This window comes from Rhinoraja longicauda, chromosome 13 (assembly GCF_053455715.1).
Source record: "Rhinoraja longicauda isolate Sanriku21f chromosome 13, sRhiLon1.1, whole genome shotgun sequence".
NCBI lineage: Eukaryota > Metazoa > Chordata > Chondrichthyes > Rajiformes > Arhynchobatidae > Rhinoraja > Rhinoraja longicauda.
This window is the reverse complement of record NC_135965.1, coordinates 12,878,424-12,891,685: the sequence shown is the minus strand read 5'-3', so window position 1 is coordinate 12,891,685 and position 13,262 is coordinate 12,878,424. Positions and strand designations below refer to the sequence as shown.

The window sequence follows — 13,262 nt, the reverse complement described above, 5'->3', positions numbered from 1 at the left end:
CAATATCACAGATAGAAGATTTGCAGCAGAAATAGCCAGTTGGGTACAGATGGGGAAAGTCGGTTTCCTGAGGTTCTGGAATTTGATGTTGAGTCCAGAAGGCTGAAGCAAGTTCTGATGCTTGTGTTGGGCCTTGTTACTTCTCCATCCCACCCTCTCTCTGATCTATTTGACTATGACCTCCTGCTCTGCCATTATGAAGCGCAGTGTAAACTTAGAGGACAGCACCTCATCTTCTGCTGAGGCACATTCTGGCCTTCCAGTCCCAGTAATGAATTCCACATCTGGCAATGTGATTAATTTATTTTCTCCTTTCCCCTGTTCCAATGCAAGGTCTTTGATCTGAAGTCTTAATGTTGTTTTTCTTTTTCCACAGTTGCTGCCTGACTTGTTGAGTATTCATTCTCAGCATTTTCTGGTTTTATTTCAGACTTCCAGCTTTGGCAGTCTTTGATTTGTATCGACTCATGGGGTAACTTTAATAATAATAATACATTTTATTTATATAGCGCTTTTCATATACTCAAAGACGCTTTACAGAGATTTTGAGAACATAGGGAAATTAATAAATAGATAAATAAGTAAATAAATAAATGAACAGAGAAAGGAGACAGTAGGTGAGGTGACCTTCAGTGGTTGAAGGCAGTGCTGAACAGGTGAGACTTCAGCGATGTTTTGAATGTGGTGAGTGTGGGGGAGTCTCTAACGGTTTGGGGTAGTGAGTTCCATAGGGTGGGAGCAGCGATGGAGAAAGCCCTGTCCCCCCAGGATCTGAGTTTAGTCCGGATGTGGGGGGATAGGAGATTGGCAGCGGCAGAGCGGAGGGTGCAGGTGGGAGTGTGCCTGTGGAGGAGGTCGGTCAGGTAGGATGGGGCCAGGTTATGGAGGGCTTTGTAGGTTATGAGGAGGATTTTGTACTGGATTCTCTGGGGGATGGGGAGCCAGTGGAGTTTATAAAGGACGGGGGTGATATGGTCACGGATCGAGGTGTGTGTGAGTAGACGGGCAGCGGAGTTTTGAATGTATTGAAGTTTATTGATGATTTTTGAGGGTGCGCCATAGAGGAGGCTGTTGCAGTAGTCCAGACGGGAGGTGATGAAGGCGTGGATGAGGGTTTCTGCAGCTGTGGAGGAGAGGGATGGACGGAGACGGGCAATGTTTTTGAGGTGGAAGAAGGCTGTCTTTGTGATGTGTTTGATGTGTTTGTCGAAGGAGAGGGTTTGATCAAGGATGATTCCAAGATTCCGGATGTGAGGTGAGGTGGATACTGGGAGACCATCAATGTTGAGGATGAAGTTTTGGGTGGATTTGGTGAGCATTTTTGGACCAATGATGATGATTTCAGATTTGTTGCAATTGAGTTTGAGGAAGTTTGATTGAAGCCAAGATTTTATTTCAGTAATGCAGTTTGTCAGTGTAGAGTGTGTGGTGGAGGAGATTGACTTGGTGGAGATGAGGAGCTGGATATCATCGGCGAAGCAGTGGAAGTTGAGACCATGACGGCGGATTAATTGACCAAGGGGGAACAGGTAGAGGATGAAGAGGAGGGGGCCAAGGACTGAGCCTTGGGGGACACCTTGGGGGAGGGGAGCGGTGGGGGATTTACAGTTGTTAATGGAGATGAACTGGTGTCTGTCAGAGAGGTAAGATTTAAACCAGGATAGGGCTGTGCCGGTGATGTTAAGGGAGGTTTCAAGTCGGGTGAGGAGAATGGAGTGATTTATGGTGTCAAAGGCGGCGCTGAGGTCAAGTAGGATGAGGATGTTGAGGTTGCCAGCGTCGGAGGAGAGGAGAATGTCGTTTGTGATTTTGAGGAGCGCAGTTTCAGTACAGTGGTTTGAGCGGAATCCAGATTGGAAAGTTTCATACAGGTTATTGGTAGAGAGGTGGTATTTTAGTTGGGAAGCTACAGCACGTTCCAAAACTTTGGACAGAAAGGGTAGGTTGGAGATTGGTCTGAAGTTGTTTGGGGTGTCAGGGTTTAGACCAGGTTTTTTCAGAATGGGGGTGACAGCAGCGATTTTGAGGGATGGCGGGACGATGCCAGTGGACAGGGAGGAGTTTATTGTTGCAGTGATAAGTGGAGAGAGAGCAGGAAGGCAGGCCTTGACAAAGCTGGAGGGGATGGGGTCCAGAGAGCAGGTGGCAGTTTTTATTCCTGTGAAAAGGTCAGAGAGGTCGGTGGTGGAGATTGGGGAGAACTGAGGCAGGGGCTGACAGGATAAGGGGGGGCAGGTGGTTTGAGGGGGAGCAGGTGCGTTGGTGGTTAAGGTGCTGTAGATGTTGTCTATTTTGCTTTGGAAGAATGAAAGGAAAGTGGTGCATTTGTCAACTGTGAATGATTGGGAGATGGTGTCCAGGGGGCTGAGGAGTTTGTTTATTGTAGAGAAGAGTGTTTTGGGGTTTCCGGAGCCAGAGTGAATTATTTGAGAGTAGTAGGTGGAGTGGGCATGGGAGAGGGCATCTTTATAGTGCTGTATGTGGTCTTTGTAGGCTTGGGAGTGAATTGTGAGACCTGTTTTGTTGCGGAGTCTTTCAAGTTGACGGGCATGAGTTTTCATCACGCGGAGTTCAGGGGTAAACCAGGGAGCAGAGTGGGTGAAGGAAACTGTTTTGGTTTTTATAGGTGCAAGCTGGTCGAGGCAGGAGGAGAGAGTGCGGTTGTAGTAGTCAGTGAGGTCAGAGGGGCTGTGGAGGTCAACGAAGGGAGAGGCGGACATTATTTCAGAGAGGGAGGATGAGAGCGAGGTAGGTGAAACAGAGTTCAGCTTGCGGAAGTTTATTTTGCGTTTTTGCTTTGGAGCTGGGGTGGGAATGTTGACGGACATGGTGATGGCTAAGTGATCAGAGAGGGTGGGGTCGGAGCCAGAGAGGTGATGTAGATTTAGTCCAGTGGAGCAGACAAGGTCCAGAATGTGCCCACGGTTATGGGTGGGAAAATTTACATGTTGAGTGAGGTTAAAGCAGTTGAGTATTTCAGTGAAGTCAGCGGTTATTGTGGAGTCAGTGGAGTCCATGTGGATGTTGAAATCACCGAGGAGGAGGATTGAGGGGGAGAGAGAACAGAACTGGGTCAGAAAGTCAGAGAAGTCAGAAAGGAATGATGGGTGTGGTTTGGGAGGGCGGTAGACAACTGCCATGACTAATTTTGTGTGGCCAGAGAGTTTGAAAGCCAGGTGTTCAAATGACGGAGCAGATGAGATGGAGATGAGGTTGATCTTGAAGTCCTGTCGGTGAATTACGGCAATCCCACCACCTCGGCCTTTCGAGCGTGGTTTATTGATGTAGGAGTATCCGTTGGGTGTAGTGAGGTTGAGTGAGAGGTAATCCAGAGGTTGTTGCCAGGTTTCTGTCAGACAGAGGAAGTCCAGTTTATTTTCCAGGATGAAGTCATTTAGAATGAGGCTTTTATTGTTGAGGGACCGGATGTTGAGCAGAGTGAGCTTCATGTTGCTTTGTATGGTGTGGATGGACACGGGTGATTTAGCCAGGGCTTGTAGACAGGGGGCACGCTCGTGTGCGTTGTTGTGATGATGTAATGGACGAGTGAAACTTTAAGTATGTTTACCAACTGCTGGTTCAACTAACATTTGAAGGAAGGAAAAATAAATGGTTTACACTTGAATCAACTCCTTCCAGGACATCTGGGTGTTCTTTATTGCCAATGAAATAAAGATATTATTATAATGTAGGAAATACGGTACCTAATTTGCATAAATCCTACTAAAAGCAATGTAATCATGGTCAGGTAATTTGATTTCAATTATGTTAGATGGAGGGTAATTTTTGGCCAGGGCATTGGTCTTCCCACACAATAAAGAAGGGGATTTATAATGGCTACCTAAGAAGATTTGGTGTAACATTCTGTTAGTCTACGGCAAAAATGTTCACAAAAAGGTTGGCTTAACTCTTGGTTAATGAAGTTTATTGTCACCTGCTTGATGTTTGGTGAAGCAGAAATAGTGAACAGTGAGAATCGTGACGTCTAAATGAACCGAGTCTCTTTTCACAGCTTTATCTGCCCGGGTTTTACAGACCTTCAGTGCTTTCTTGCTGCGTAGAAAATCGGAGGCAAGTCAGCAGTCTTGGCAATGCAGCCAAGTTGTCAAGGTCATAACCTACAAATAATGAGCTGCGAGTATCCGAGGGGAAACAAAACATCGCTACTTTATCTGGAGTGTTTCAGTTCCTGTGTCACCGACGACAGAAGTTAAAGCTTCAACATATTCTTTATTTTATTTTTGTCTGTTTCAGAATTAAAATTCTTCACCAAGCTTGAAGATTAAAGTTCTCTGAAGAGCAAGTACTTAAAATGGTTGCTGATTAAGAGAATTCTGGAATTGCATGCATCATTCAGGTTAGTTAAAGATTAAATAAAAAAATTATTTGAAATCAAAATTGGCATTATTTTGACACAGGCTGGGCAAATCATGAGGTATCACCACTGCAGTGGATGCATAGAATCTCTTGCCCAGAGTAAGGGGAACCGAGAACCAGAGGATGTAGCTTTAAGGTGACGGGGGAAAAATTTAATAGGAATCTAAGGGGTCATTTCTGCACACAAAGGGTGGTGGGTGTTTGGAGCGAGCTGCCAGAGAAGGTAGTTGAGGCAGGGAGCATTGCAACGTTTACGAAACAATAAGACAGATACTTTTTTAGGCCAGGTTTCGAGGGATATGGGCCAAATGCAGGCCAGTGGGACAGGCCAGTGGGACTAGTGTAGATGGGACATGTAGTCAGTGTGGGCAAGCTGAGCTGAAGGGCCCATTTCCACTCTGTATGACTCTATGACTCTAGTAACACACTAAAGAGGCCAAGGAACTAGAGGAAAGATGGATGGGTGATTTCGAGAGTACAATATTTGAGTTTGCACTGTGCAAATTGGATGTAAGCTGTTCTGAGTGTGCCACTTGCATGTGGGAAGTGAAATTTAAATAAGCCCATATGCAAATATATCTTTGACATGTGAAACAAATAATCCAAGAAGGAACAGATACCATATTCAAAATCCCTGTCAGCTCGGGCAAACGTCCTGTTAGGCAATTGGACAACAACGCTCTCAATTCGGGAGCTTAAGATTCAATCGGCTCTATAGTAGTAAATTGAACTATTTAGAATTTATATAAAGTAGACTATTGCTGACTAAACAGCTGAAGGACACAGTGCTGGAGTAACGCAGAGGGTCGGGTAGCATTCTGAAGAACTTGGATAGGTGCTGTTTCGAGTCGGGACTTACTGTACATTAATCTCGGACACAAGTCTGTTTTTAATTAATTTTGATATTCTAACATGCACTCTGATGTTCACCAACACGGTGGTTCTAATTGTACAATTAGTAGAAAAGGAATAACTACCTCATTGTTACTAATTGGCAAGAAGAGTGTAACCTCTTTACTTAGATTATATGGGTCTAAATAGGGGCTTGGTGGACTGAGTGATAATGTAATCACAACTGGTTGCTATATAATACCTTCCTCTAGATATAATAAGCAATAAAATGTAACACTGATATCGGGCAAGATCTGTTAAGATTTGGTCTTGTGAGTATGGTCACAATAAAGGGTTGTGATAATAACTCCACATGTGACTTGCATGTGGATTTATAACAGCAAGCTTTGTTCCATTGACTAATAATACTATCAGATTGCACATAATGATTCTGTGGTATATAATGGAATAATGTCATTCAAGTTGTAAACCAGAAAATGGGAGTGTGATGTGATATCTTATTCATTTTTGGAGGATGGGAATGGCTGATGTGAGACCATTGTGTAACCCCCTTGAGGTGGAATTTGTTGCCATAAAAGGCTGAGGAGGCTAAGCCAATGTATATTTTTACGGCAGAGATTGACAGATTCTTCATTGTTTAGGGTATCGGGTTATGGGGTGAAGGAAGGAAGTGGGGTTGAGAGAGAAAGATAGATCAGCCATGATTAAATGGCGGAGTAGACTGGATGGGCCGAATGGCCTAATTCTGCTCCTAGAACTTATGAATTTATGAACTTATGAAGATGATGCTGCATTAGTTCCTGAATATGTGAGGTGAGGATGTTCTGTCACCTTGGTTTGGAGGGAGAGCTAGGAACTTGACCCAGGGAAGGAAGACAAATGTATATTGTGAGGCTGAACGGTGTGTGACTTCATGGAGAATAGAATCAGTTAAATATTTACAACACAGGGCCTTGTCCCATTTGCTCCTGTTCTGGTTCCTCTTGGTCAACGTGATGAGTGTTTAAAATCTCTCCTTTTGCAGAAAAAAAGGTTCTTCCTATTTACTTTATTTCATCCCCTCTACATTTTGGATAATTTTCTATTAAGTCTTTCTTTTAGCCTCCTCTGTTACTAAGTAATCAGTCCTAGCTTATCTAATTTTTCCTCATAGTTACAAATTTATAGTCCCAGCAAATGTTCATAAATCTTTTTTCCACCTTCTCTAGTGCAATTGTATTTATCCTGTAACGTGGTGATAACATCTATAATACTGCATAGGCTGGGGTTTATTTATTGTTGTATACACTGTCGTTATAACTTCCCTCTCTCTCTCCCTTATATTCTCTGTCTTTGCTAATAAAGGGTGGCATTCTGTTTGCCTTTTTAAGACCCTTATTGACCTGTCTGGATTCTCGCAGTCCAAGGTCCCTTGGATCCCCCATACCACACAATGTTTTGCTATCTATTGTATGATTTGCTCTGCTTTGGTGCATCTCCCAAAATCGTAATTTTATTTTATTTGTAGTTTTGTTTAGAGATACAGCGCGGAAACAGGCCCTTTGGCTCACCGAGTCCGCACCGACCAGCGATCCCTGCACATTAACACTATCCTACACACACTAGGAACAATTTTACATTTATACCAAGCTAATTAACCTACAAACATGTACGTTTTTGGAGTGTGGGAGGATACCGAATACCTTGGAGAAAACCCACGCAGGTCATGGGGAGAACGTACAAATTCCCTACAGACAGCACCCAGAGTCAGGATTGAACCTGGGTCCCTACCGCTGTGAGGCAGCAACTCTGCCAATGTGCCACCGTTTCTTTTAACTTCTCGTCTTTGTTTTCCTAATTCCCCTTTCAATTCCCTGGGCTTTTTGTAATATTCTGGTGCTTTTGTTTTTGGCCTTGTGCTCAATGCACTGTCTTACCTGAGGCTCAAGACAGCCCAACCATTCTTTTTTGTGGGGACAAGTTTACCATGAATCCCTTGAATAGACAATAGACAATAGACAATAGGTGCAGGAGTAGGCCATTCAGCCCTTCGAGCCAGCACCGCCATTCAATGCGATCATGGCTGATCACTCTCAATCAGTACCCCGTTCCTGCCTTCTCCCCATACCCCCTCACTCCGCTATCCTTAAGAGCTCTATCCAGCTCTCTCTTGAAAGCATCCAACGAACTGGCCTCCACTGCCTTCTGAGGCAGAGAATTCCACACCTTCACCACTCTCTGACTGAAAAAGTTCTTCCTCATCTCCGTTCTAAATGGCCTACCCCTTATTCTTAAACTGTGGCCCCTTGTTCTGGACTCCCCCAACATTGGGAACATGTTTCCTGCCTCTAATGTGTCCAATCTTACTTAAGTTCTTCCCATTTTACTGAGGCAGTTGCTGTTACCAATCCATTAAATCACTTGCTAAATCACTTCTTTGACAAGTAAAATTGAGTTGTCCCGATTTAGAAATTTTTTTTCTCCCGTTTTATCTTTTGTCTTTTCCATAGGTCGGGCAAATCTAATTGAGTTACGATCATGGTCACAAAAATGCTCCTTCAATATTCCTTGCCTAAAACCAAACCCAGATCTGCACATTCTCTTGATAGACACAAAATGCTGGAGTAACTCAGTGGGACAGGCAGCATCTCTGGAGAGAAGGAATGGGTGACGTTTCGGGCAGAGACCCTTCTTCAGACTGAAAGTCACAGGATAGGGAAATGAGAGATATGGATGACGATGATCTCGAGAGATACAGAACAAATGAATGAAAGATATGCAAAAAAAGTGACAATGTTAAAGGAAACAAGCCATTGGTAGCTGTAGCTCGGTGAGAACAAAATGCTGGTGTGACTTGGGTGGGGGAGGGATGTGAGAGAGAAGGAATGCAGGGGTTGCTTGAGGTTAGAGAAATAAATATTCATGCCCATGGGCTGTAAGCTACCCAAGGGGTACCCATGAATATCGATTTCTCTAACCAAGTAACTCCTGTATTCCCTCTCTCTCCAGAGATGCTGCCTGTCACACTTTCCAGCGTTACTCCAGTTACTCCAGCATTTTGTTTCTATCTTCGGTTCAACCAGCACCTGCACTTCCTTTCTGCATATTCTCTTGTTTGGCTAGCTGCATCCCCAAGTGAATAATGAATGAATACTTTATTGTCACATGTGACAAATCACGGTGAAATTCTTTGCTTGCGTACCCAAGGTATGCAATAGTAGCCACACAAAGGGCGCTGGCAAAGTTACAAAGTATCCCACACCAGGTCTACCTTTATTCTTCCCTGCCCCCCATCCCCCTCCTCAAGGCAACGCCCCAAAGTCTTGCTGAATGCCACTGAGTAGCTCTCTGTCCTTTTATACCTTTCAGTTTATTTTGGAGACACAGCATGGAAACAGGCCCTTCAGCCCACTGAGTCCACGCTGACTATCAATCACTAGTACTATGTTATCCCACTTTCTTATTCACACCCTACACAGTAGTGGTCACTTACAGAGACCAATTAATCTACCCACCTGCATGTCTTTGGGATGTCGAAGGAAACCAGAGCACCTGGAGGTAACTCACGCGGTCACAGGGAGAACATGCAAACTCCATACAGATAGCATCCAAGATCAGGATTGAAGGAGAATCTCTGACACTGTAAGGCAGCACTTTTATTAGCTGCGCTGCGGTAACTTAATCCACGTCAAATATTTGCTTGCAAGCTTGTTTTTCTATCTCCCTCAAACTGCTTTTTCTCTTTAATTCAACCTAAATGGATTGTTTTCTCTTAGAGTTTCTTTAATGTTATTGCCCCCCCTCTTGTTTTTATCGCCCCCTCTTTCCTGTCTGGAAATCCTGTAACCAGTCACATTAAGTTGGCATTTCTGTCATATTGTCTGTAATACCTGCAGAATATTTAACGACGGTCTTGCTCAGAGCCACAACACCTTGTGACCTGCTCCACTGGAGATTCTTGTCAATAGTAATCCCCAAAACTTAAATCTACACCACAAAATTGCAGGGTACTGGATATATAAATAAAGTGCTAAAAACATTCAGGATGTTGGGCAGTATCTTTGGAAAGAGAAACAGTTAATACTTCAGATGAAAGATCCTTCATCGGAACTGTTGAGTTCTGATGAAGGATCTTCGACTTGAAGCATGGACTCTGTTTTTCTTTCCACAGATGTAAATCCAATGGCTCGTCTCCCATGGAACATCTCAAGTGGAGGTGGCTAGAATGTCATGCCTGCCATTGCCTGCCAATTGTGTGACATTAATGTCGCTTATCAACCCTACCTGAATATCATCCATATTGGCACCAATGGCTTTTTCTCTGAGCTGTGAATAAGACCTTCATCTAGTTTTGTCAAGGAGAGAAGGAACTGACAGTGATTGGGCCAAGGATGCTGCTTCTTGTAACTGTTTCAGCAATGACCCAGGGCTGCAATGAATCATTCCAGCCACCATCCAGAAGCTTTCTTGAAGATTGGTCCTGACTGGAAACATCGCCTATCCATATTCTCCAGAGATGTTGCCTGACCCGCTGAGATATTCCGGCACTTTGTATATTTTTAAAAAATAATTTGGGCCTGTGAACCTTGGATTTTAGAAAAATGAAGGGTGACCTTATTTAAACATCCTAAGGGGGTTTGACAGGGTAGATCTCTAATGGGAGAGTCTCGAGCAAGGAGACACCACTACAAGATAAAGGGCGGAACAATGGCACAGCGGTAGCATTGCTGCTTTAGAGCAGCAGAGGCCCAGGTTCGATCGTGACTGTGGGGGTTGTCTGTACGGAGTTTGTACATTCTCCCTGTGACCGCGTGGGTTTTCTCTGAGTGCTCCGGTTTCCTCCCACACTCCAAAGATGAACAGGTATGTAGGTTAATTGGCATATGGTAAAACTGTCCCTAGTATGTTTGTGTACGGGGTGATCACAGGTCGGTGCGGACTCAGTTGCCTCTGGGACTGTTTCCATGCTGTATGTCTAAAGTCTAAAGGCTGCTCAATTTAAACTGAGGTATGTAAAAATTTATTCTCTCAGAGGGTGGTAGATCCTTGGAATTCTCTACCCCGGCAGGTGGTGGAAGCTGGATCATAAGATGTATTTAATGTGGAGTTGGATAAATATTTGCTAGAATGTGGAGTGGAGAGGTATGGAGAATTGGCACGGAAGAGGATTTGAGCCCAGCCTAGCCAGCGATATCATATTAAATGGCAGGGCAGCCTTGAAGAGCCTGACAATCAACTTCTGCTTCTATTTTCATGTGTTGTAGAAGCTCTCTTTGATCAGAACCAGATTTTTCCTAACACTCAAAATCCTAATGAAAAAATTGCTGGAATATTTGACCATTTAAGTTCTCTTAAATTATTGTAAAGAAACTTCCCACAAGACTTGTGAATGAGTTATGGATTCATATAATACCTTTTGAGCTATGCATTTGTTTAACAATTTTTTGTAAAACCCAATAACCTAGAGAGAATGTTCTGTGATGTTGAATTTTATTGATACTGTTCATTGAGAGAATATTTAAAATGCTCTATCTATTTAATGTTCATTATCCATCAGAAATTAACATACCTATGTTGTTGGGAAAAGCTCAACATGTCTATTGGAAACACATTTTTCGTGTGGCAGGGCGGCGCAGCGGTAGAGTTGCTCCCTAACAGCGCCAGAGATCGGCGATCGATCCTGACTATGGGTGCAGTCTGTACGGAATTTGTATGTTCTCCCTGTGACACTTGGGTTTTCTCTGGGTGCTCCGGTTTTCTCCCACATCCCAACAATGTGCAAGTTTGTAGATAAATTGGCTTCTGCAAATTGTCCCTAGTGTGTAGGATAGAACTAGTGTTTGGGTGATCATTGGTCAGTGCAGACTTTGTGGGCTGAAGGGCCTGTTTTAACGCTGTATCTCTAAACTAATTTAGTAAAAGGGAAAACAACTTGGTTTTGAAGATTGGAGTAAATAAATATGGCATTGTGTTTTAACCTTTGGACATGAATTTTAAAAAAACTTGGGGAATATCTTAGAAAGCCAGAGCTGTTCTCAGGGTCTGACCTCATTAACAACGTTAATGGCACTGGCAGAAAATATGCTTAATTCCTATCTACCCCATTTCAGTTTTGTACTGTTGAGCACTGCAGGGCCAGGCTAGTCTCCACTGACTAGCCACCACAGTCCAGCCGACCCTACTGGGAGGACATTGCATTTTGGAATAGTTTAGCATTTGAGGAGTTTATGCAAACTAGGAACTCTTCAAGATCAAATTATATAAGTACCTTGAAAAAGAAGCTCAGCCTGTTACCAAACAGGGCAGAGAAACCGTAGACGATATGAAGAACGTGTGCACTGTTCCAACTAAGATTTTTTGCAATTCTTTTGTGGACAATAGGTGCAGGAGTAGGCCATTCGGCCCTTTGAGTCAGCGCTGCCATTCAATGTGATCATGGCTGATCATTCTCAATCAGTACCCCGTTCCTGCCTTCTCCCCATACCCCCTGACTCCGCTATCCTTAAGAGCTCTATCTAGCTCTCTCTTGAATGCATTCAGAGAATTGGCCTCCACTGCCTTCTGAGGCAGAGAATTCCATACTCCTTTGTACATACTCCTATCTTGACACGAGTAGCTGATGTTCTGTTGCAGCAAATGATCATGGATTCTCATTAAAAGAGAAATGGTCTGCAAATATGTTGCAATTAAGGCTCTATTTGCAAGTTGGAGCTAGGCTTTGAACTGCCTCCACTCTGGCAGACTAGCTCCTTTGAAATACTTTGTTTTCCAGGCACCATATTATCCCCAATGATTTTGATAGTAAATTAATTCAACCTGCCTTAAGCTTTTTAATTGCGATCTGGGAGAGAGTGGATGAGCTAACAGAAGTGGAAAGTGTAGCGTGTTTATAAAAGCAACTCGCTCATCTTTTAAACATGTAATTTGCTTTCATGCAAGACGTTCAAAGCTGTTCCTATAATACAGAGGTCCTAGCACCACCTTGTGGGGGAAAGCTTCAATAATTCTTGATGACAAAACTTATTTGAATCTGCTGGGTTTCCTTATCCAAGTCTAAATGAGGAACTGTTTACAGTATTTTCAGACTTCCCTTTCTACTTTAAGAGAAATTTCACCTGGTGTCGATAAGGTGAATGTTAATAAAGAGTTGCTGGATTTGAATGGCATAGTTGGCTTGAAACCAGCTTAAACAATGTTAAATGTCTGAGGATTTAATTTGGAAATATTTTTTCTGGAAGCCAGTCAAATATATTTCTAGTGGGACCTTTTCATCTTTGACTTGTCAACTTAAAATGCATCAACGTGATAAATGGGCAGGAGATCTCCTTATTAATCAGAAAGGAAGATAGGTTTTAGAAGTTAAGAGTTCCCAACAACTATTATTTTCAAGGTAGGAATGTTTATTGTGTGTGGAGGCCAGCCATTAATTATTTCCAGCTTGCATTTGAAATATTCTCCCTTGCTTCTTCAAGCCTGGCAACTACAATATATGTGACTTGGATAAAAGCTTGAAATTAAATACCTGGTTGCGGAGAAAGAGTAAAATCCCTCTGGTTGGAAGGAAGCACTGGCATATTTACTATGAGGAAATTGCCCCAGTTGCATTTACAGTGAAATCTGATCAAGACTTCAACCTTTCTGATCCCATCTCTCCGAGACCCATGTTTGCATTTCTCGCTCTCATTTCCCATTCTTTAATATCTTGGAGGGTTTTGAAACACTTTTGACAATTGTTTTTTTTCCAATGTCGCAATTACCTTGATAACACAGGAAACCCAGTAGATTCAAATGGAAATAGCTTTAAACCATGCTGCACTTTTGCACTTGTGAGTGGTTTCAAATATACATTGGAGGCAGAGTGTGAAGGTGCTAGAATCTGGAGCAAAAAACTAACTGCTGGTGGAAGTCTGGAATCTGAGCAGCATGTTCGGGGGGGGGCATAATTGTGGGGGGGGGGGGGGGGTGAGGGGAGAGAGAGGGGAACGTATGGGTGGAAGGGGGGAGGAATTGTCAAGACTCTGCATCAGGACCATACAATTAGCAGACACAAGGAA

The 13,262-nt window shown here is 43.3% G+C and overlaps 1 protein-coding gene across 9 annotated transcripts in view; it reads left to right on the top strand.

Annotated features, from left to right (window-relative positions):
* zbtb38 (zinc finger and BTB domain containing 38) overlaps window positions 1–13,262 on the top strand; it is a 57,499-nt gene that overhangs the window by 19,663 nt on the left and 24,574 nt on the right. For 4 of the 9 annotated variants that reach the window (XM_078410378.1, XM_078410377.1, XM_078410379.1 and 1 more), the window contains exon 2: window positions 4,255–4,357. The exons of 3 other annotated variants lie outside the window; for them this stretch is intronic. The gene's annotated coding sequence lies outside the window, so the exon portion shown is untranslated. Of the gene's footprint in view, window positions 1–447; window positions 473–2,676; window positions 2,749–4,254; window positions 4,358–13,262 lie in introns of those variants that run through there. 2 more of the 9 variants (XM_078410380.1, XM_078410381.1) reach the window with 2 other exon arrangements.